Raw genomic sequence first — 23,396 nt, 5'->3', positions numbered from 1 at the left:
GCGGAAGAAATCTCATCACTGAATCTCTCGCTCCGTACTCAAGACATCTATCTGCAAGCCATGACAGATAAGTTTGAGACTGAAAAGAGCAAGTGCGACACTCACGTGTCCAAAATCAGTACTCTAAGCGCTCAAGTGGACTCTGCAATGCAGCAGAATACCACCCTTAGGTACCATCTGGAGGAAGACCAGAAGGGTCACGCTCTACAGCGTGACTATCCATCCAAGCAACCGGAGCCCGGTACTCAAAGGAGTGAAGACGATAGGTTTCAGACATTGCCTCCGTCAGGTGTCCCCCAGTCTTCTCCGCTTGGCCATTCGGCACTGAGTAATATGGCGCCTCTTGGCCAACAAAGCCAAAGCTTGGCTTCTCCTCTTGGCCCCACTTTCCCCACAGGATAAAGCCCACCCTCTCCGCCCGCTTGACGCGGAATACCTTGACAAACTCGTCAAGTATTTCCCCACCTTTGACCCCGTTCCAGGTCAGCCAAACGATACTGAGACGTTCCTAGCTGACAGAGGACGCGTTGGATGGCTACCCGAACGCTACGGGTTCTGACAGGGTTTACCTGTTGAAGCGAACGTCGAATAGACACGGGACAAGGTTCATTCACCTACAACAGCAACACGTGCTAAATGACTACGCTAAACTTGCCACAGCTTTGAAATTAGAATTCAGTGGTTCTGCAACTCGCAAACACGATAGCTCACTGGCTAACACGGTCAAACAAGCTCGGAATGAACACCCACAAGCTTACTATCATAGGCTTCGTTCAGCTTACTTTGGCCTACTCACTGAAACAGGCATGGAAGACCTGTTACCATTTAAACAAATGTTCCTGTCGAACATGTATCCCACCTTCATTGCCTACTTGGGCACTGCAGCCCACATTGGCTTGCCTATCTTACAACTCAGAGAGCTTGCAAGCACAGCTTTTGAGGCATCAAAAGCTCGCAACGCCAAGAGCCCTGACCACTCGGTTTTGAAGTTTGACCAGGAGCACTCACTCCAGTCAGAGGGGGCATTATCAGGTATTGGAGCGTTAAGAGACGACGCACAACAACAGTTTCTACCACGAAACCATGATTCCAATAACCTCCGCGGTCGAAATAACTGTAAAGCACGTCGCCATCAAAACGACTACCGCTACAATCGACCTGTTCACTACGTTCCTGCACCCAACCCACACAAAGTGTCAGAGCACAAGGGTAACAAAGGGTTGAAAGATGATCAAAACGTAGACCAATGTTCTCCAGAAGTTCCACTACGTGAAGAACTAAAGCGAGAAACATTTGAGAAAAGGGTAAAAGATAAGTCACAAGGACTAGACAGGGAATTACCGGACTCCAGGTCCGCAGGAATTAACACCCATAGCAAGGACGTTAAAATTCAAATCCCTCCTGCTTTCACTCGAGACCCTATCCAGGGCCCGATTGACCAAGAAACAAGCCCACGGGCTTTGTCTATAAACTCTGATACAAAGGTTGCGAAGAAAAAGGTAAAACGCTTCGTTAAAGCCAAGCCCACTCAAAATCGTAAAAGTCAATCTGCTTCCACCTTGAACAGAATTGACACATCACGTTGTTGCGAAAGACCACTCCACTTTGTGGGGAATATGTCCACTAAACACGAATCGAAACGACCATACCTGGAAACAGTCCTGGAGGACTGCTTAACTTGTCATGCGCTAATTGATTCGGGTGCGACAATATCACTCATCTCTCAAACATTGTTTGATGATCTAAAAAGGGCTTTGAAGCCAACTAAACGTTGGTTAAAAGTGGAACGATGCGACACTACACTTCGAGGGGTCACTCAGACTACCTCGCCTCTCACATTGAGAGTCATGCTGAAACTACACTTCAAGGACATATCGCTCGTCCACCCTGTGTATGTTACTAGCCTCGAAACTGTACCCCTGCTACTTGGAGCAGACTTGATGGATCGGTTACTCCCATTGATGGATTGGAAAACCAACCAGATATGGTCACAGGCTACCGTGCCTTCTCCACCGACCACACTGTCTGTCCCTAACGCTAGCTGCAACGCAGTCAGTCACGAGGGATATCTGTCAAAAGCACCCCTTGGGAAAAAGACGTTTAAAAACCTCTTGGGGCAGAATCCGATCCAAGGAGATATTACGATACCTCGACACATTCCATCAGCCAACCTGATTGACCATTCTTTTCAGGATTTCGATCCAGCTGTCTCTGTTAATAAGCAACTTCCCTCCTCCGTGCAGTCGTGCAATACGGTAGTTGAGATGAACTCCTCTTGCCCTTCAGACATTTCCGCAAGCACTGCGGCCGTCTCAGCAAGAAAAACATCGATGCGCAGAGTATACTCTGCTTCCGATGATACACCTTCCGCTTTGTTGGGGACTGTCAACCCTTACAATGACACTAATGGCGTCAGTCCAGCAACTGACCCGATGATTCCCACTGGTGAAACACTTTGCGATATCACAGACCGATATCCTCGTCTCAGTTCGCAGGTACTGAAGAGGTTGCCACACGCGGTCGCGGTGGTGACTGACAGACCTCGACAGCCACTGAGGGTGTTGAAGCACAAACACCAGGAGATTTGGTTGAAAGGTTGCAGCCATTCTCATAATAACGCGGCCACTGACAACTCGTACATAGGGTCCGAACCTTTCGTTTGCGCCTCGGATACCAACACCACATGCTGGTGGGGGGGGTCCCGAGACACAAAGGGGGGGAATAGTAGCCCAGACCCATGATGAGCCTTATCGAGGCCGGTGGGGGGGTCGAGACTACAGACAACACCGTACGAGGCCGCCAGAGCATAAATCAAATCTAGTTGTAAACTCCCATTTGAGAACAGTGAGGAGCAGACAGGCCCCTAGACGGGGATTATCTTAGAACACATCTAAGATATTACTGAGGTGTACCACACTGGTCGTAAAGGAAGTCCAGTGGACTTGTCCACCTCCAAAACAAATGGCAACAATAATCATTCCTTGCCATGTGTAGTAGTCACTACAAGACAACTAGTAAAATGCTCTAATCATATATTCCTGTAGGATAACATTTCAGAATAAATCGGTAGGACGACTGGACCCCTTGAGTACCAGTACCAATACCACAGTCAGCCCAGCAACACTCAGTAGGAGGATTAGTAACCTCACAAGTTAAATTGCTATTGATAATAGCAACATAGGAGTCACTCAGAGTGCAGCGCGGGGAAGGGAATCTCCATTGCACTCTTCCAATGGTTACACACGCCACTAATAAATAGAACCCTCCATTCAGGAGAAAAGTTATTAGAAGGCAGGAACCACGATCACACCACGTACGACTGGTCTAATACTTCCGTCATGAGGTTAGCTCCTCCGTGGATAACATAGCTATGAAGTATACTTCTTCATACCTACCTCCACTACAATAGTGGAAGACAGTGACTGGTAGTAAAACCACTACAGACTCCTTCGACACCAATTCTGACTGACCTCCAGGCATTGACCTGAAAATTACCTGACTACGTCAGACTCATTCTGAACAAGTTGTAATCTGCCAGGATACTTGGTTTCCTTCCCTTGACATGTGTGCTTGCGTACGCATAAACGCACATGTACAACGGAACATCCAATTAGGATTTATGCTAGGATAACTTAAGGGTCCGAGCAAAATACCAGCCTTAGTAAAGTTAAACATTTATTTTGAGGCCTTTAACTCTACAGCTACAGCACTCACCAGTTTTCTTCTCAGAAGTCCATAGGTCATCCCTGTAGACTGTCCAAAACTAGTGCCTTACAGCTGTAGACATATCATATAGTTATCAACTTAGGATGGTTAGGGTACTAACACCCCGCAAATTAGAAGAGCCCTAGATATGACATTAGACAATGCCATGATAGGGTCATTTTGCCAAGACCATGGACGTAGATAGAATACAGTCCAATTAGATGGTTAAGGTGGCATAACTATATTTTGTTTTGTTTATGCTTTCATTCATTTTGTTTCATTTTCTTCGGCATGTAGAAAGTGATAGAGCCATAAACAACTTCCCCATACAACCATCAGTTAGTGCCACAACGCCGCTCATTTGGGAGGAAATGTAATGATATATTACATGAGTGTGTGTGCGTTGTTAACATCTGCCTAAGTTACTGCCCAGATCTTCCAGTCTGGACGACCAGACGACGGGTCCGGAACGGCGATCCCAATCCGGACCTCCGCTGCCCAGCCATGGAGCAGACTTCTTCATTTTCAGACACCCTACCCGGGTCGACCACACCAGAGGGGGGACTGCAACAGCGATCACCAACTGGACATCTGCTGTCCAGCCATGGAGCAGACTTCTTCATTTGCAGACACCCTACCAGGGTCGACCACACCAGAGGGGGGACTGCCACAGCGATCACCAACTGGACATCTGCTGTCCAGCCATGGAGCAGACTTCTTCATTCGCAGAAACCCTACCCGGGTCAACCACCAGATGGGGACCACAACGATGGTCCACAACCAGTACAACCCACGGTCATTTGTATGTTGGTTTGCAACATGCAGGTTAATCGCAAGATTGAACCCAACATGGGGGGACTGTCATGACGTTGGGTTGGGGGGTAGGTTTATGACAGTCATAAATACCTCTTTCCCCCTTTTTCTCTCTCCCTACTATAACTGATGTGACATAAGAAAACCCCTTGGTTAACATAGAGATTCTGGGAACATCAGAAGTGGGGGGAAAATGAACTATATTCTGGTAATCCGACCAACTGAACATATGCGGTGGTACTTAAGGTATATTATGTCAGTTCGGTTGCCCTCTGACACATTCTCATCAATGATAGAATGACATAAACTCTACTGTGGAAAGTATAAACGTCAGAGGTATCGGATTCACATGGAATTGTTGTTTAATTCAAATGTTTGAATATGAAATTATTTGTGAAGAGATTAAATTTAATTTTAGCTTCCAAATGAGAGATTTGTGCTTTCATAAGTTTTCCTCTGCTCACAGTGGCATGCCCCTGTGAAGAGGCATGGGTTATAAACTTTTCAGACACACCCCTCTCCCTCCACTATAAAAGCCATTGACAAGAATATAACTTTCTGTTCCGGGCACACCAGGATGACAATCCGGTGTCAGAATGGTTCAGATAATAACTACAGAACTAAGCCAACAGCAGCATGGACTTTGATTGTGAATGGTATGAACTTTGAACTCGTATTCACTACAGAAGTGATATCTCCTAGCCGTCGAGTTAGCAACAGCTGCTACAATCGCAGGTTAGGAAGGACAGTCCGAGTATCCCGTCTACTACACACAACGTTACTCCAACGTATCCAGTGACTACCAGAGACATTCTCCAAAGGACAGAGGACTCAGGTTGGCAATACGGTCTTCCATCTACCACCAACCTACTGAAGCGCAGCTCAGAGTAAATATTTATTGCATTTTCCTTTTCAAATGGGCGGTAATTTAGAATGCATAAGATACTGTATTTACGATAGCACAGCTCACCTATGTTCCAGTCTCCCGCTCTTTCACTAAAACCCCGCCCCTTTTCTTTGTGTAACAAGCTGTCATATCTATTCCGCCCGCTAGGGACGTTTTCCTGTATGACGTAATTTGTGATCAAGTTATGATTTAATTGTATATGTGTGATTCTGTGTGATTAGTTAGGTATTTAGTAAATAAATAATTAAACCCAATTTTGTATTGCTGATTCAACTTGTTAGCCAGGATTCTTGCAGATAATCAAGAATTTACAACTTTCAGATGAGACTGAATAAAATGACGATTAATGTGACTGTTATGGATGTAAAATCTTACTAAATCTTTAAGAGTTTATTCGAAAGATAACAGCTCTATAAATATTATTTCGTGGTGTCCCTCTCTAGTTAATTAACATTTACATGATTAGTTCAATCAGGTAATATTAATTACGGAGAAATTATTTTATAGAATAGCATGTCATAGCAATTAATCTGGCATAGTCAAAGACACGACACCTGGCTACCCATACTCCTTGCTCTGGCCAACGCCCACGGACATTCGTTTCTTCTCCACAATGAGAAGTATGTAGCCAATAACAGAGCAGCGGAATCATTTTGTGTGTCGTCAGGCTAATTATCATCCTCACGGCAGCCAAGAGTCATTGATAATCTAGTCCAGTTATGGCCACAACTAGACCTCGTTTCAAATGTATCAAGAAATAATCGTATTGTTATGCCTAGCAATCAACAAAGTATTCACACCCCTTTACTTTTTCCACATTTTGTTGTGTTACAGCCTTAATTTAAAATGGACGAAATGTAGATGTTTTTGTCACTGGCCTACACATAATACCCCATAATGTCAGTGTCAAAATTATGTTTTTCACTTAATATTTTTTTCAAATTAATTAAAAATGAAAAGCTGAAATGTCTTGAGTTAATACGTATTCAACCCCTTTGTTATGGAAAGTAAAAGTTTGCTTAACGAGTCACACAGCGGATTCATGGACATGGACACATGGACTCACTCTGTGTGCAATAATAGTGTTTAACATGATTTTTGAATGACTACCTCATCTCTGTACCCCACGCATGCAATTATCTGTAAGGTCCCTCAGTCGAGGAGTGAATTTTAAACACAGATTCAACCACAAAGACCAAGAAGGTTTTCCAATGCCTCGCAAAGAAGGGCACCTATTGGGTATATTGGTAAAACAATTGAAAACATTGAATATCCCTTTGACCATGGTGAAGTTATTAATTATAGGTTAGATGGTTTATCAAAACACCCAGTTATTACAATGATACAGGTGTCCTTCCTAACTCAGTTGCCGGAGAGGAAGGAAACCGCTCAGGGATTTCACAATGAGGCCAATGGTGCCTTTAAAACACTTAAGAGTTTATTTGCTGTACTAGGAGAAAACTGAGGATGGATCAACAACATTGTAATTACTCCACAATATATAACAACCTAATTGACAGAGTGAAAAGAAGGAAGCTTGTACAGAATACAAATATTCCTAAAAATGCATCCTGTTTGCAACAAGACACTAAAGTAATAATGCTAAAAAAATGTGGCCAAGGAATTAACTTATGGTCCTGAATAGAAAGCATTATGTTTGGTGCAAATCCAATACAACACAATACTAAGTACCACTCTCCATATTTTCAAGCATAGTGGTGGCTGCATCATGTTATGGGTATGCTTGTTATCGTCAAGAGATGGGGAGTTTTTCAGGACAAAAATTAAATGGAATAGAGCTAAGCACAGGCAAAATCCTTGAGGAAAACTCAGTTCAGTCTGCTTTCCACCAGACACTGGGAGATGAATTCACATTTCAGCAGGACAATAACCTAAAACACAAGGCCAAATCTACACTGGAGTTGCTTACCAAGAAGACAGTGAATGTTCCTGAGTGGCCGAGTTACAGTTTTTACTTAAATCTTCTTGAAAATCTATGACAAGACTTGAAAATAGTTGTCGAGCAATGATCAACATTCAATTTGACAGAGCTTGAAGAATTTTGAAAAGAATAATGGGCAAATATTGTACAATCCAGGTGTGCAAAGGTCTTAGAAACGTACACAGAAAGACTCACGGCTGTAATTCCTGCCAACAGTGATTCTAACATGTATTGACTCAGGGGTGTGAAATGAGATGTTTCTGTTTTCATTTTCAATACATTTGCAAAAATGTCTAAAAACATGTTTTCACTTTGTCATTATGGGTATTGTGTGTAGGATGAGTGAGATTTTAAAAAAATATTGAATTCAATTTGAATAATGCAAAGAAAAATGGTCTGAACAACAATGCATTGGCAGGGCAATTCAAGCAAAGCCAAAATGCGGTGATAATGTATTGGGCCTATAGCCTTCTGCACAAACCTCATTGCTACAGTACTGTTTTTAGGGTAATGTTGCATAGGCTTACGTTTTTTTAAGTCATTTAAAAAATATCAGAGCAATAGATCTCGGCTTGCATTTTGACTCAGAAAGTGATCTTGACTCAGAAAATGTTGGTGACCATTGCTATATATAATTCATTTAAAAGTAAAAAAAATGGATTGAGAATGTTAAGTATTGCCGCTTGTTATCATCTAGTTAAATAAACGTATTTCCGGCATCTGTATGCTTGTCGATTTCTGTGTCTTTATGCGTACGTGTCAGTGAAAGTGTTGAGGAGTAGTGAGCTACATATAGTTCAATTGGTAATTTAACTACATTTTGCAGTAGCTTCCCACTGGGCAAAAACTGGTTAAATCAACATTGTTTCCACGCCATTTCAACCTCCAAAAAGTATGTGATGACGTTGAATCAACGTGGGAAACATATTCGATTTGTAAAAAGTTAACATAAGGGCATTTTGTCTTTTTCACCCAACTTTTAGCCTAAATCCAGTGACATGCAGATTTTTTTGTTGTTGATTTCATGTTGAATTCACATTGACAACTCAACCACATGTAAACCTGTGCCCAGGGGGTTGGTGGTAGTTGAACTAAATTAAAATCTAGGAAGTGTTTTCAGTAGTTAATAAAAAATGTAATCCTCACTTGAAACATTGTTTTTGTGTTTAATAGTTAATAGGCTAAATTACACGATTTGTCCTGTAGTGTGCCTGCCTGCTGCTTTCTGGATCTCTTCACGCAGAGGTTGCCTTTTTAAAAAGAGACAATGTAAATCTTTTAGATTATCTGTGTGCTTTCCCCATGCTTGCAAGTAGTTCACAGCCGTAGTGAACAGCCGTAGTGAAGAATGATTGTGATGTTTTGAGAAAGCTCTCTTTAGACATGGCTCCATTTTCCTCTACATTTACATTTAAGTCATTTAGCAGACGCTCTTATCCAGAGCGACTTACAAATTGGTGCATTCACCTTATGATATCCAGTGGAACAACCACTTTACAATAGTGCATCTAACTCTTTTAAGGGGGGGGGGATTAGAAGGATTACTTTACTCTAAATTACAAATTACTCTAGCTCTCTCAGAAGTCCTCTGACCAAAACTGGAATGAAGTTGTCATCACGTCTTGAGTTGAATTTTGCCTCAACGTTTCTCCGAATTGCAGCAGACTCCACAGCACCGTGGTCCTGGCCTCCAAGCATCTTGATCGTGTCACTGAATACGGTCAAGTTTCCATGGACAAAGGCCAGCCAAAGTTCAGTCAGTGGATCTTCGAACATTGTTCGCAGGACAACAGGGCATTTGTCTTCAGAAATAAAAAAGGATTTCAATGGCACATTTTCAGCACTCTTTCTAGAGCAGGGATCATGGACATCCAACGAACATTGCTGTGTCCTAAAATGTTATGGTACTCCTGGCCAACAAACTCACAAAAGCCCTTCAGTCTTTCTACTCTGACGGTGAAAATATGAACATATCCAAATATCTTTTTGAGCAGGTACTCAACATCATATCCAACGCTGTTCTGGCCGTGTTATGAATGATGTGAGCAGGTACTCAACATCATATCCAACGCTGTTCTGGCCGTGTTATGAATGATGTGGGCAGGTACTCAACATCATATCCAACGCTGTTCTAGCCGTGTTATGAATGATGTGGGCAGGTACTCAACATCATATCCAACGCTGTTCTGGCCGTGTTATGAATGATGTGGGCAGGTACTCAACATCATATCCAACGCTGTTCTGGCCGTGTTATGAATGATGTGGGCAGGTACTCAACATCATATCCAACGCTGTTCTGGCCGTGTTATGAATGATGTGGGCAGGTACTCAACATCATATCCAACGCTGTTCTGGCCGTGTTATGAATGATGTGGGCAGGTACTCAACATCATATCCAACGCTGTTCTGGCCGTGTTATGAATGATGTGGGCAGGTACTCAACATCATATCCAACGCTGTTCTGGCCGTGTTATGAATGATGTGGGCAGGTACTCAACATCATATCCAACGCTGTTCTAGCCGTGTTATGAATGATGTGGGCAGGTACTCAACATCATATCCAACGCTGTTCTGGCCGTGTTATGAATGATGTGGGCAGGTACTCAACATCATATCCAACGCTGTTCTGGCCGTGTTATGAATGATGTGGGCAGGTACTCAACATCATATCCAACGCTGTTCTGGCCGTGTTATGAATGATGTGGGCAGGTACTCAACATCATATCCAACGCTGTTCTGGCCGTGTTATGAATGATGTGGGCAGGTACTCAACATCATATCCAACGCTGTTCTGGCCGTGTTATGAATGATGTGGGCAGGTACTCAACATCATATCCAACGCTGTTCTGGCCGTGTTATGAATGATGTGGGCAGGTACTCAACATCATATCCAACGCTGTTCTGGCCGTGTTATGAATGATGTGGACAGCTACTCAACATCATATCCAACGCTGTTCTGGCCGTGTTATGAATGATGTGGGCAGGTACTCAACATCATATCCAACGCTGTTCTGGCCGTGTTATGAATGATGTGGGCAGGTACTCAACATCATATCCAACGCTGTTCTGGCCGTGTTATGAATGATGTGGGCAGGTACTCAACGTCATATCCAACGCTGTTCTGGCCGTGTTATGAATGATGTGGGCAGGTACTCAACATCATATCCAACGCTGTTCTGGCCGTGTTATGAATGATGTGGGCAGGTACTCAACATCATATCCAACGCTGTTCTGGCCGTGTTATGAATGATGTGGGCAGGTACTCAACATCATATCCAACGCTGTTCTGGCCGTGTTATGAATGATGTGGGCAGGTACTCAACATCATATCCAACGCTGTTCTGGCCGTGTTATGAATGATGTGGGCAGGTACTCAACATCATATCCAACGCTGTTCTGGCCGTGTTATGAATGATGTGGGCAGGTACTCAACATCATATCCAACGCTGTTCTGGCCGTGTTATGAATGATGTGGGCAGGTACTCAACATCATATCCAAAGCTATTCTGGCCGTGTTATGAATGATGTGGGCAGGACAACCTAAGCCAATCACCTCCCGCTGCAGAGCATTGTTAACTATGGTATGGACATTGGCCCTCCCCAACCTATTCAGTCCTCCAAAGTTGGTATTTGTTGTCGGCAGAGAATGTTTTCCAGGTTACATTTTTAGATGACCACCAGGACCTCAGCTGCAATTTCCTCTGCTGTTTCTCCATTAAATTCAACAAAATCAAGCAGTTTTGTTTCCACAGATGTGCTGCCATCACATATCTTACATATGACTACTATTGGCAGCAGCTTACATGTCCATGATTGGACGCATCAATAGACAGGGACACAAATTCAACCTGGTCTAGGTCCTGTGTTACCAAAGTAGTTGCCCATGGTGCTAACACGTTACTCAATATGGCGTCACATTTTGTCCTAGCACATGTAAACGTTGGCTCATAAAGCTTTCGTGTCAGTTGTGCTGTGCAGTCCATAGATCTGTAACTATGATTGTGTCACATAGTGTGGTATAAATTGGCAGGCTCTGTAACCATATCTTTACCTTTCCTCCTCTGTCTCCTTCACTCTCCTTCCTCTCCACTACTAATGTTATCCATGAACATTTCTAAATATATTTTCACACTACTTATTATAATGCCAAACCATTAAAATTGTAATCTACAAAAATATTCTCAGAATTAATTGTGCATTCATTTAATATAATCATATTTTCAAAATAGCCCATCCACTGCATGTTTACATGTGAACGTTTTTTAAGCTAGCTACCATAACAGTAACTTAGCTAGCTAACTTAGTCTACATAGCTAACGTTAGCTAGCATAACCTATTTAAAACCTTATAGAGCAGATCATCTATCTATATAATAAATTGTGACTTAACATCACTAGCTAGTATCTCAAACGATCTCAAACGAGTGTAACTTACCTGGCTTGAAAAGACGTTTGTGGTGATGTGTTGATGTTGTGGATTCACTTGACATTTGCTAGCTTCTGGCCGAGTTTCCCACAGCAGTTCTCTCTAAAACTATCGCAAGCAAGTAGGTAGTAGAAGAAGAGTGATTGAAGCTGCTATAGCGAGCAGCCCCCTCTACTGGACAAAACAAGCACAACGCGATTGAGACGTCAGCCGGTAGGCTCTGCTGCCCGGTCTTTCTTGCCAAGTAAAGTATTTCACTTTGCGGTCTGTTTTTAACGCACAGTTAAAAACGGGGACATTTCCGGGGACAGCTCCAGCCGGGGACAGGCCACCAAAAACGGGGACTGTCCCCGGAAAATGGGGACGTCTGGTCAACCTATTCTAAAGCCATTCAGTGTCCTAGCTGTTACATTGCAACATCACCACCCTGAATTTACTGTAGGCTTGTAATTTACAGTAGGTTTGTAATCAGACAGACAGACAGCAGGTGTAGTTAGACATTCAACACAGAACAATACACGCAGGCTATGTCAGCCAATATCAAAAACCAATCAATTTTAGGCTATATAGGGATCCGTTTTCAATGCACCCCAACAAAACATATAACTTTGTTGTTGCAATGGTACAATTACTTTTCCATTAAGAAGTTGTTAAACATAGGGCTAGACTTGCAAACACTGGGCATTATCACAATAGCAGACGTTTTCTCATTGCAACTTTATCTGAAAAATAATATGATTAAAAAAAGATTCACTTTATGTGTAAAGAATCTATATACAGAGAATGAACAACGTTTCATACCCCGTGACTTGCTTTGTCGCCTGGAAATCCTTGAGTTTACTAGTAATCTGCCAGCAGCACAAAAAATAACGTCATATTTATATGGTAATAAGAAACCTTCAAAATAAAAGCCCGCATTTCAAAACATTGCAATATGGTTAAATCATTCAAAAGATGTTTAATTTTCAGCAATGGCCACTTTTGTTGTCCCAACAATAAAAGGCTATTAGTAATTTATGTCTCAGCTAATGTGGGGTGGAAAATATTCAGTAGAGTCTCTACTAACCAAATATGGTTAGTTTTTGAGGGGGATAATGTCACACGGTCTGCTGCTGGCTTTTCACTCTATCCGCTATATAGCCTCCAATACAAAACACTGTTATAGACTGTACATGGGATACATATTGGCTTGTAGAGAGAACTTTTCTACCTGTCTCAGCTAAAGTGAGGTGAAAAATACTTAGTAAATACTTAATACTACTAACTCGATATGGTTAGTTTTGGATGGGGACTGTGTCGTACATATCCAGCAACACAGCTTTAAATTACTTTGGTACTATCCATTGTCCTGAAATCAATACCCACTCAACAACAAAAAAGAATCACAAAAGCTAAATGTTTTTTTATTAAAATGAAAATCAAATTTATTTACAAGTTAAATGTAATGAATATTAACCAGGCTATTAGGACACAGTGTAATTTTACTTTTTACCCTGCGATATCCAATTGATAGTTACAGTCTTGTCCCATCGCTGCAACTCCCCTATGGACTCGGGGGAGGCGAAGAACGAGAGCCATGCGTCCTCCTAGTGCATTCGGAAAGTATTCAGACCCCTTGACTTTTCCCACATTTTGTTAGGTTACAGCCTTATTCTAAAATGTATTAAATTAAACAAATCCCTCATCAATCTAAACACAATACCCCATAATGACAAAGTAAAAACAGTTTTTTTGAAATGTTTGCAAATGTATTAAAAAACAGAATTACCTTATTTAGATAAGTGTTCAGACCCTTTGCTATGAGACTCGAAATTGAGCTTGAGTGCATCCTGTTTCCATTGATCATCCTTGAGATGTTTCTACAACTTGATTTGTCTCCAACTGTGGTTAAATTCAATTGATTGGACATGATTTGGAAAGGCACACACCTGTCTATATAAGGTCCCACAGTTGGCAGTGCATGTCAGAGCAAAAACCAAGCCATGAGGTCAACGGAGTTGTCCGTAGAGCTCAGAGACGTGATTGTGTTGAGGCGCAGATCTGGGGAAGGGTACCAAAACATTTCGGCAGGATTGAATGTCCCCAAGAACACAGTGGCCTCCATCATTGTTAAATGGAAGATGTTAGGAACCACCAAGACTCTTCCTATAGCTGTCCGCCAGGCCAAACTGAGCCATCGTGGGATGAAGGGTCTTGGTCAGGCCTTCACCAAGAACCAGATGGTCACTCTGACAGAGCTGAAGAGCTCACTCTGTGGAGATGGAAAACCTTGCAGGTGGACACCCATCTCTACAGCACTCCACCAATCAGGCCTTTATGGTAGAGTGGCCAGACGGAAGCCACTCCTCAGTAAAAGGCACATGACAGCCCGCTTGGAGTTTGCCAAAAGACACCTAAAGGACTCTCAGACCATGAGAAACAAGATTCTCTGGTCTGATGAATCCAAGATGAAACTCTTTAGCCTGAACGCCAAGCTTCACATCTGGAGGAAACCTGACACCATCCCTACGGTGAAGCATGGTGGTGGCAGGATGTTTTTCAGCAGCAGGGACTGGGAGACTAGTCAGGATCAAGGGCAAGATGAACAGAGCAAAGTACAGAGAGATCCTTGATGAAAACCTTCTACAGAGCGCTCAGGTTCACCTTCCTACAGGACAACAACCCTACAGTAAGCACACAGCTAAGACAACGCAGGAGTGGCTTCGGGACAAGTCTCTGAATGTCCTTGAGTGCCCCAGACAGTTTTAGAATAAGGCTGTAACGTAACAAATGTGGAAAAAGTGAAGGGGTCTGAAAACTTTCCGAATGCACTGTGGACATATGCATTTAGTCCTGTATTTTATATTAATTCCAAAACAATACATTAATGTACTGATGTTGTGTTGAATATCAGTTGGAAAGACAATACACCGTAACACTTTTTTTTGCTTACCCTGTTTGCTTCCAGTGTGAAATAAAAAATCTTTCCATACTAGAATTTCAAGCACTCTTGTCCTTGCCCAGATGGAGGTGCCAAATACAGATTCTTAGCAGTTGACTGTTCGAGAAGCCGACTGCATCAAAAACACAATGTCAGCATTGATGGACTGGCATACCCTTTAACGACCTACATTAACCTAAAGGTGATGTTGATGGCTGCACCTTTACACATTTAGATCAGCCCAAGGCCAGCCTTAACATGAGCCAAAATATGCATCAATTTAATCGCTTGGCCTGGCAAATAAAATATTTTTGATGTAGTATCCTAGTAAAATCATGTTGCTACAGGTTTCTAACACTCCAATTATGTAGAGCCTTCCAACGATTTTCTTAAACCCACCTTGGTCGCAGTTAATCCAATCATTGTTCCCCAATAATCAGGGACTGATTTAGACCCGTGTGCAATTAATTATCAGGTAGAACAGAAAACCAGCAGACTCCAGACCTCATAGGGTAGTAGTTGAATACCCCTGCCATGTATAGTGTATTGTATTGCAGTGAATGGAATGGGTGGAGTAAGGAGTCGCCAGCATTCTGTTTTGGAAACTCTATTGAGTAATTCCAATAACATTCATTTGTATTTTATTAAAAGTGTATTTCTTCAAATACAGCCTACACAATAGTTTTCAACATACCAGCATTTGTGTAAACGTTCAAAAGAAATGCTGGTATAAAAATCAAATACATCAAATTAACAATGTATTTTTTTAAAGGTGGTTGCAATGCTTTGTAAAACAGTTGTAATGCACCATAGTCCGATATATATATGTATTTTTTCCCCCAAAGTTTATCATGTCTTTGCAGGAGGACTCTTATTTTATTTTTTAACTGCACTCCCCTGCTGCCAGCACAATATCCTGCTGCTAGGAGAACAGTAATTGCGAGTTTGAAGCCTTTCCCTTTCCCCTGCTGCAACCTGGACTCAGGGGTAGATGTAACATAATATAAGCAATCATGGAAACTCAATGACTACGGTATTTTACATTTGTTATGGTATGTCTTAATTTGTGGAAGTCCATCATTCATTTCGTATGATACAGTTGAAGTCGGAAGTTTACATACACCTTAGCCAAATACATTTAAACTCAGTTTTTCACAATTCCTGACATTTAATCCTAGTAAAAAATCCCTGTCTTAGGTCAGTTAGGATCACAACTTTATTTTAAGAATGTGAAATGTCAGAATAATAGTAGAGATAATTATTTATTTCAGCTTTCATTTCTTTCATCACATTCCCAGTGGGTCAGAAGTTTACATACACTCAATTAGTATTTGGTAGCATTGCCTTTAAATTGTTTAACTTGGGTCAAACGTTTTGGGTAGCCTTCCACAAGCTTCCCACAATAAGTTGGGTGAATTTTGGCCCATTCCTCCTAACAGAGCTGGTGTAACTGAGTCAGGTTTGTAGGCCTCCTTGCTCGCACACATTTTTTCAGTTCTGCCCACAAATTTTCCGTAGGATTGAGGTCCGGGCTTTGTGATGGCCACTCCAATACCTTGACTTTGTTGTCCTTAAGCCATTTTGCCACAACTTTGGAAGTATGCTTGGGGTCATTGCCCATTTGGAAGACTCATTTGCAACCAAGCTTCAACTTCCTGACTGATGTCTTGAGATGTTGCTTCAATATATCCACATCATTTTCCTCCCTCATGATGCCATCTATTATGTGAAGTGCACCAGTCCCTCCTGCAGCAAAGCACCCCCCAACATGATGCTGACACCCCCGTGCTTCACGGTTGGGATGGTGTTCTTCAGCTTGCAAGCATCCCCCTTTTTCCTCCAAACATAACAACGGTCATTATGGCCAAACAGTTCTATTTTTGTTTCATCAGACCAGAGGACATTTCTCAAAAAAGTACGATATTTGTCCCTGTGTACAGTAGCAAACCGTAATCTGGCTTTTTTATGGCGGTTTTGTAGTAGTGGCTTCTTCCTTCTTCCTTGCTGAGCGGCCTTTCAGGTTATGTCGATATAGGACTCGTTTTACTGTGGATATAGATACTTTTGTATCTGTTTCCTCCAGCATCTTCACAAGGTCCTTTGCTGTTGTTCTGGGATTGATTTGCACTTCTCGCACCAAAATACGTTCATCTCTAAGAAACAGAACGCGTGTCCTTCGTGAGCGGTATGATGGCTGCGTGGTCCCATGGTGTTTATACTTGCGTACTATTGTTTGTACAGATGAACGTGGTACCTTCAGACGTTTGGAAATTGCTCCCAAGGATGAACCAGACTTGTGGAGGTCTACAATTGTTTTTCTGAGGTCTTTGCTGATTTCATTGGATTTTCCCATGATGTCAAGCAAAGAGGCACTGAGTTTGAAGGTAGGCCTTGAAATACATCCACAGGTACACCTCCAATTGACTCAAATGATGTCAATTAGCCTATCAGAAGCTTCTAAATGTCACGCCCTGACCATAGAGAGCCCTCGGGGTTCTCTATGGTGCAATAGGTCAGAGCGTGACTAGGGGGTGTTCTAGTCATGAATTTCTATGTTGGTGTGAGTATGGTTCCCAATTGGAGGCAGCTGATGATCATTGCCTCTAATTGGGGATCATATTTAGTGTGGTCCTTTTCCCACCTGCGTTTGTGGGATATTGTTTCGGTTTAGTGCTATGTGCGCTACGTATATATGTGGAACTCTACTCACGCTGCGCCTTGGTCCGCTTATTATGAATACAACGAACGTGACACTAAAGCCTTGACATAATTTTCACTTGACATAATTTTCACAAGTTGACTGTGCCGTTTAAAGGCACAGTCAACTTAGTGTATGTAAACTTCTGACCCACTGGAATTGAGATACAGTGAAATAATCTGTCTGTAAACAACTGTTGGAAAAATGACTTGTGTCATACTCAAAGTAGATGTCCTAACCGACTTTCCAAAACTATAGTTTGTTAACAAGAAGTGTGAGTGGTTGAAAAACGAGTTTTAAGTGTATGTAAACTTCAGACTTCAACTGTATGCTAGGCTAGTGGTTAGAGTTAGAAGTTATGGTTAGGGTTAGGGGTTAAGGTTAAGGTTAGGGCTGAGGTTAGGGTTAATGTTAATGTTAATGTTAAGGTTAGGAGTTAGGTTAACTAGACACAGCCGCCGGCTGATTTGTTTTCTTGAGCGAATGGTCAGGGGGCCGGAAAATTATTTCAAGTATTAAAGAAACTGCAAATTGACCGCAATGAGCCCAAACAGATATAATATTTGACTAAAACATCATGTCAATCCTTTCTTACTTTCTTCAAAAGTTTGGACACCGACTCATTCCAGGGTTTTTCTCTATTTTTACTATTTTCTACATTGTAGAATAATAGTGAAGACATCACAAATATCAAATAACACATATGGAATTATGTAGTAACCAAAAAGGTGTTAAACAAATCAAAATATATTTTTTATTCTTCAAGGTAGCCACCCTTTGCCTTGATGACAGCTTTGCACACGCTTGGCATTCTCTCAACCAGCTTCATGAGGTAATCACCTGGAATGCATTTCAATTAACTGGTGTGCCTTGTTAAATGTTCATTTGTGGAATTTCTTTCCTTCTTAATGCGTTTAAGCCAATCAGTTGTGCTGTGACAAGGTAGGGGTGGTATACAGAAGATAGCCCTCTTTGGTAAAAGACCAAGTCCATATTATGGCAAGAAGTTGCTACTTTGAAGAATATAAAATATAAAATATTTGATTTGTTTAACACTTTGAATGAGTAGGTGTGTCCAAACTTTTGACTATTACTGTATATCTCTCTATGCCTGGGAATCCTTTCTAATTTGAAATCACTTGGAGCTGATTTGCTCGTGTTTTTACAGCCTTTGGCGTGCCACCAGTTTTGGAACTCTGGGTTAAAGGGATTTATGGTTAGGGTTAGGGGGTTAGCTAAACTAGGCATTAGGGGTTAATGTTAAGGTTATGAGTTAGGTTAAAGGGTTAAGGTTAGGGTTAGCTAACATGCTAATTCATTGCAAAGTAGCTAAAAAGTAGTAAGTAATTGCAAAGTTGCTAATTAGCTAAAATGCTAAAGTTGTCCGTGATGAGAGTTGAACACCCAACCTTTGGGTTGCTTGACATTCGCGTTACTTGCCTTAAGTAACCATCTGTCTTATGTAACCATACCAAATGTAACATCTCATCGGCCCCTAGTAATTTGAGTGTCCCAGCTTTTCATTTAGTATGTTACGTCTTCTGTGAGACCAGGCTGCCTAATAAATACCAGGAAGGGATTGAACTTTAGTCCCAATTGGGGCCTTCTGAGTAATAGTTATTAAAGTTGACTTTTCACCTGGATTTGGACTGGAAATGTCAGAAACCTGTACTGCAATATAGGTCATTGTAACAAGCGCCACATATGTCATTGTAGCCTACTGCTATTCCCAATTTGGGCTAGCCTATTTGTTTTGACTTATTATCTAATGTTTTGTGGAAGAACTACTGTATCTAGTATCCATAATTCATATTCTTTACCTCATAGCACATTATTTTACGTGCATTAGTCTGTTAGAACTACATGAGTCTGCTGAGGGGAGAAAAACTCATAATAATGTCCGTAACAGTGCGAATGGAATGGTATCAAACACCTGGAAACAATGTTTGATGTATTTGATACCATTCCACTGATTCCGCTCCAGCCATTACCACAAGTCTGTTCTCCCCAATTAAGGTACCACTAACCCCCTGTGGTTAGAACTATCCAAAGATAAGGAGAAGATAATATGAGAGTGTAAGTAGGCGTGTTTGAGCTTCCTCGCCGTCCAAATTGATGATAATTTGCCACAGAGAGCAGTGTGTGTGGTGTATGTGTGTGTGTGTGTTAGTGTGTGAGCAGCAACGGAAGTGTGTCATTACGTTCATCGCCATCCTAAGTATCATGATTAGCTGAGGACCTGTCTCTCTCTCTCCCCCTTTCTCTCCCCCGTTCTCTAACTCTCTCTCTCTCTCTCTCGCCTTCTCTCCCCATCCCCCCCCCCTCTCTCGCTTTCTCTCTCCGTCATTCTCAAACTGCCGGGTCAAGTGGGAAACCAGTGTAAAATTATAGCAGAGAGAATAAGGTGAAAAGAAAGGAAGATTGGAGAGAGGACAGAGAGTTGATGAAGAGAAAGAAAGGGAGATGGAGAGGGAGAGAAAGAGTTGAAGAATTGAGAATAAAAGAGAGAGAGATAGCGAGAGAGAGGGGAAGACAGCGAAAGAAAGGAAGAGATGAAGAGTTGAGAAAGAAACAAGAGAGAGAGAAGGAGAGAGGGGGGAGAGAGAGAGACAGCGAGAGAGAGACAGAGAAAGACAGTGAAAACAAATCAGCCCACCTCCTGCTACCCCTTTACATGCACACACTGCACCATCAACCCTCTGAAACGCGAGGTGAATGAATCTGAAGAACCTGCTTCTGCTCACTTACTTTCACTCTCCATCTAAAACTATTCCCTTTCTCTTTCATTACTCCACTATACCTCCCTCCCTCCCTTCCTCACCTCCGCCTCACTCCCCCCCACCCCCTCTTCCTTTCTGTCTCACTTTACCGTTGAAAACCCTTTCCCTTTCATTACTCCCCCCTCGCCTACCTCCCCCCTCGACTCTTACGCCCCCTCCGTCCCTTCCACCCTACCTCTATCCATCCATTCTGGCAACTTACATTATCTCTCCCCACCAGCTATTATTTCTATGACTCACTACACTGCAACACCACCACACCAATACCGCCCTGACAAATTACTGTCTGACTCTCTGCTGCCCACTAGAGGACACACACGCACACACACACACACACACACACACACACACACACACACACACACACACACACACACACACACACACACACACACACACACACACCACCCTGACAGCTTTACTGACTGACTCTACTGCCCACTAGAGGCGGGGACTGCAGTCCATTCATAAAAACTGATGGGGGGGAGGGAAGAGAAAATAATCAGAATCACCTAAATTCGCCAAAGACATTTGAATGTACAAGAATTGTATATCATACATAAGATGACCCCTCGCTCCGAGCCCCTATTATTAAACAATGCAGGTTTCCTACTCGTGGAAATTCTACGCTTGACCACTGCTACACGCCTTTTAGACACGGGTATAAGGCCGTCTCCCATCCTCATTTCAGTAAATGACCATGATGACAATTTGCTGATCCCTGTCTACAAACAAGGACTCAAGAGGGAAGTTCCGGGGGTCAGGTCTGTACACCGTTGGTCCGACCAATCAAAAACCATGGTTTGATGGCAGCCTTGTAGGGAAACTGAATGAGAGAGATGCTACTTATAAACACGGCAAGGTGACCCGGGGACAATAGTATGGTTAAACGGTGCAATTACAACGTACGCAGATCGATAAAGATGGCGAAAACACAAGTACAGGGGGAAAAAGTTGCGCAATTCAGCGGTTCCGACACGAGGCGTATGTGGCAGGGTCTCCTAACGATCACGGATAACAAAAAGAAAGCCAGTCACGTCGTAGACAACTATGCCGCCCTACCGGACGAGCTTAACACTTTCTCCTCACACTTCGAGGACAACAACGACTCTGAGCTGCCGAGAGCCCCCGAGGAAAACGAGGGCTATGTACTTACGTAAGTCATTCAAACGTGTCAACCCTCGCAAGGCTGCCGAGCCAGACGGCATCTCTAGCTCAGGCCGCTATCCCCACCTGCTTCAAGGTGACCACTGTCGTCCCTGTCCCCAAGAAGTGGAAAGAACCTGAACTGACAACCGTTCCGTAGCACTCACCTCCGTCATCATGAAGTGCTTCGAGAGGCTAGTCAAAGACCATATCACCTTGGTATGCGGAATTGGAGACAAGTGGGAGTGGAGTTGCTGTGTGGGAGATAGAATGATGGTCAAAGATTTAAAAAACATTTTTAAATAAAAAAGTACATTTCAATGACACTGAGTGGCAGTGTTTTTACAACTAATGCCGGTTTGCCTGAGGCTGATGCCATGCAGGTGTTTGTACACATATACACACACTCTCATTCAAATAAATGCATACAAGGACACACACATACATGTAATAGTGCCAGACATGCACACAAACATATACAGTTGGCATTGCTGTTGTGATTTTAGTTGTCCTTGATGTCCTTTGTTTTAAATGTATTCTTTTGTTTTATTATTTTCTTGCGTTGTTGTTTGCTGTTTTCTTCTGTCTTTTCCTTGTTTTCTCTTGGTTGTTGGTGCATTGGGGGGTTCTTGGGGTTGGGGAATGGAATTAATTGTATTTTTTATTTTTCTTCTTCTTGGGTGGGGGCTGTGGGAGGGGTCTCGAATGGTTGAGGGACAGCTATTGGGGAACTGTGGGGGGATCTTGGAGGGTTCGGGTTCACGTTTTTTGGCCTGGTGGTAGATCGGTCAACGTGCCATTGAGCAGGGCATTGACCCTGGATGCTTCTGTGTGTCACTCTGAATTGGAATCTGTTGGATGAATGGTATGATGTAGTTCTTGAGCGGCTTCACCGCAAGTATATTGTATGTTTCGAATATTCAATAAATAAAAAATAAATAAAACATATCAACTCCTTCCACCTCGACACACTCGACCCTCTCCAATTCGTCCACCGCGCTGACAGATCCACGGACCATGCAATCGCCATTGCACTGCACACTGCCCTCACCCACCTGGACAAAAGGAATGCACATGTGAGGATGCTGTTCATCGACTACAGCTCAGCCTTCAATACCCCAGTGTCCTTGAAGCTCACTGCAAAGCTCACGGCCCTGGGACTGAACTTAGGTCTTGGACTTCCTGATGGGCTGCCCCCAGGAGGTAAATGTAGGCAACGTTACCTCCTCGACACCGATTCTCAACACGGGGGCCCCACAATGGTGCGTCCTCAGTCCCCTCTTGTACTCTCTGTATACCCATGACTGCGTGGCCTCACACAGTACCAACTCCATCATCAGGTTTGCTGACGACACAACAGTAGTAGGCCTGATTGCCAACAATGATGAAAAGGCCGACAAGGAGGTAGGCACTCTGACGGCGTGGTGCCAGGTAAACAACCACTCCCTCAACGTCAACAACAACAAAAGAGCTGGGGGTTTGGTCGTGATTGACCTGAACAATTTTTCCAGAGGGGAGTCTTTGGAAGAGGGGGAGACCAGGGTAGAATGGAACAGCAATGATCTTTCCTGCACAGTGACCTTTCCCTAGAGTCGTGCAGGACCTTAACGGAGGGCAGGTGGCAGCTGATAACTCTCTCAGCAGACCGGACAATCCTTTGCAGTTTGCCCTTGGACCGGGCAAACGTATTCCCTAAACAGACAGTGATCGAGGATGTGAGGACGGAATCTATTGCTGTGTTTACACAGGCAGCCCAATTCTGATCTTTTTTTCCACTAATTAGTCTTTTGACCAATCACATCAGATCTTTTCAAATCAGATCTCTTTCAGAGCTGATCTGATGGTCAAAAGACCAACGAATGAAAAAAAGATCAGAATTGGGCTGCCTGTGTAGAACCGTATCAGGATTGTCTGTGAGAGCTTAATAGCGATAGTCATAAGTAAAGACGTGCAGTTAGAGGATCTGACACACCAAGCTTATTCTGTAGATAATGTATTAGAAATTATAAAGCTTTCTCATTTCCTATATTGCCTTAGCAAGGCTTTTACAATACACCAGG

The 23,396-nt window shown here is 42.8% G+C and overlaps 1 protein-coding gene across 3 annotated transcripts in view; it reads right to left on the bottom strand.

Moving 5' to 3' along the window:
- Positions 1-12,627, bottom strand: part of LOC139534308 (probable N-acetyltransferase 16) — a 29,384-nt gene extending 16,757 nt beyond the window's left edge. Inside the window, exon 1 of one of the 3 annotated variants that reach the window (XM_071333358.1) lies at positions 12,594-12,627. The gene's annotated coding sequence lies outside the window, so the exon portion shown is untranslated. Of the gene's footprint in view, positions 1-11,801; positions 11,933-12,593 lie in introns of those variants that run through there. The other 2 variants (XM_071333357.1, XM_071333356.1) reach the window with 2 other exon arrangements.
- Positions 12,628-23,396: the final 10,769 nt, after the last annotated feature.

This window comes from Salvelinus alpinus, chromosome 11 (genome assembly GCF_045679555.1).
Source record: "Salvelinus alpinus chromosome 11, SLU_Salpinus.1, whole genome shotgun sequence".
In the NCBI taxonomy this organism is placed as follows: domain Eukaryota; kingdom Metazoa; phylum Chordata; class Actinopteri; order Salmoniformes; family Salmonidae; genus Salvelinus; species Salvelinus alpinus.
The sequence above is the reverse complement of the archived record's forward strand: the minus strand, read 5'-3'. Positions and strand labels throughout refer to the sequence as shown.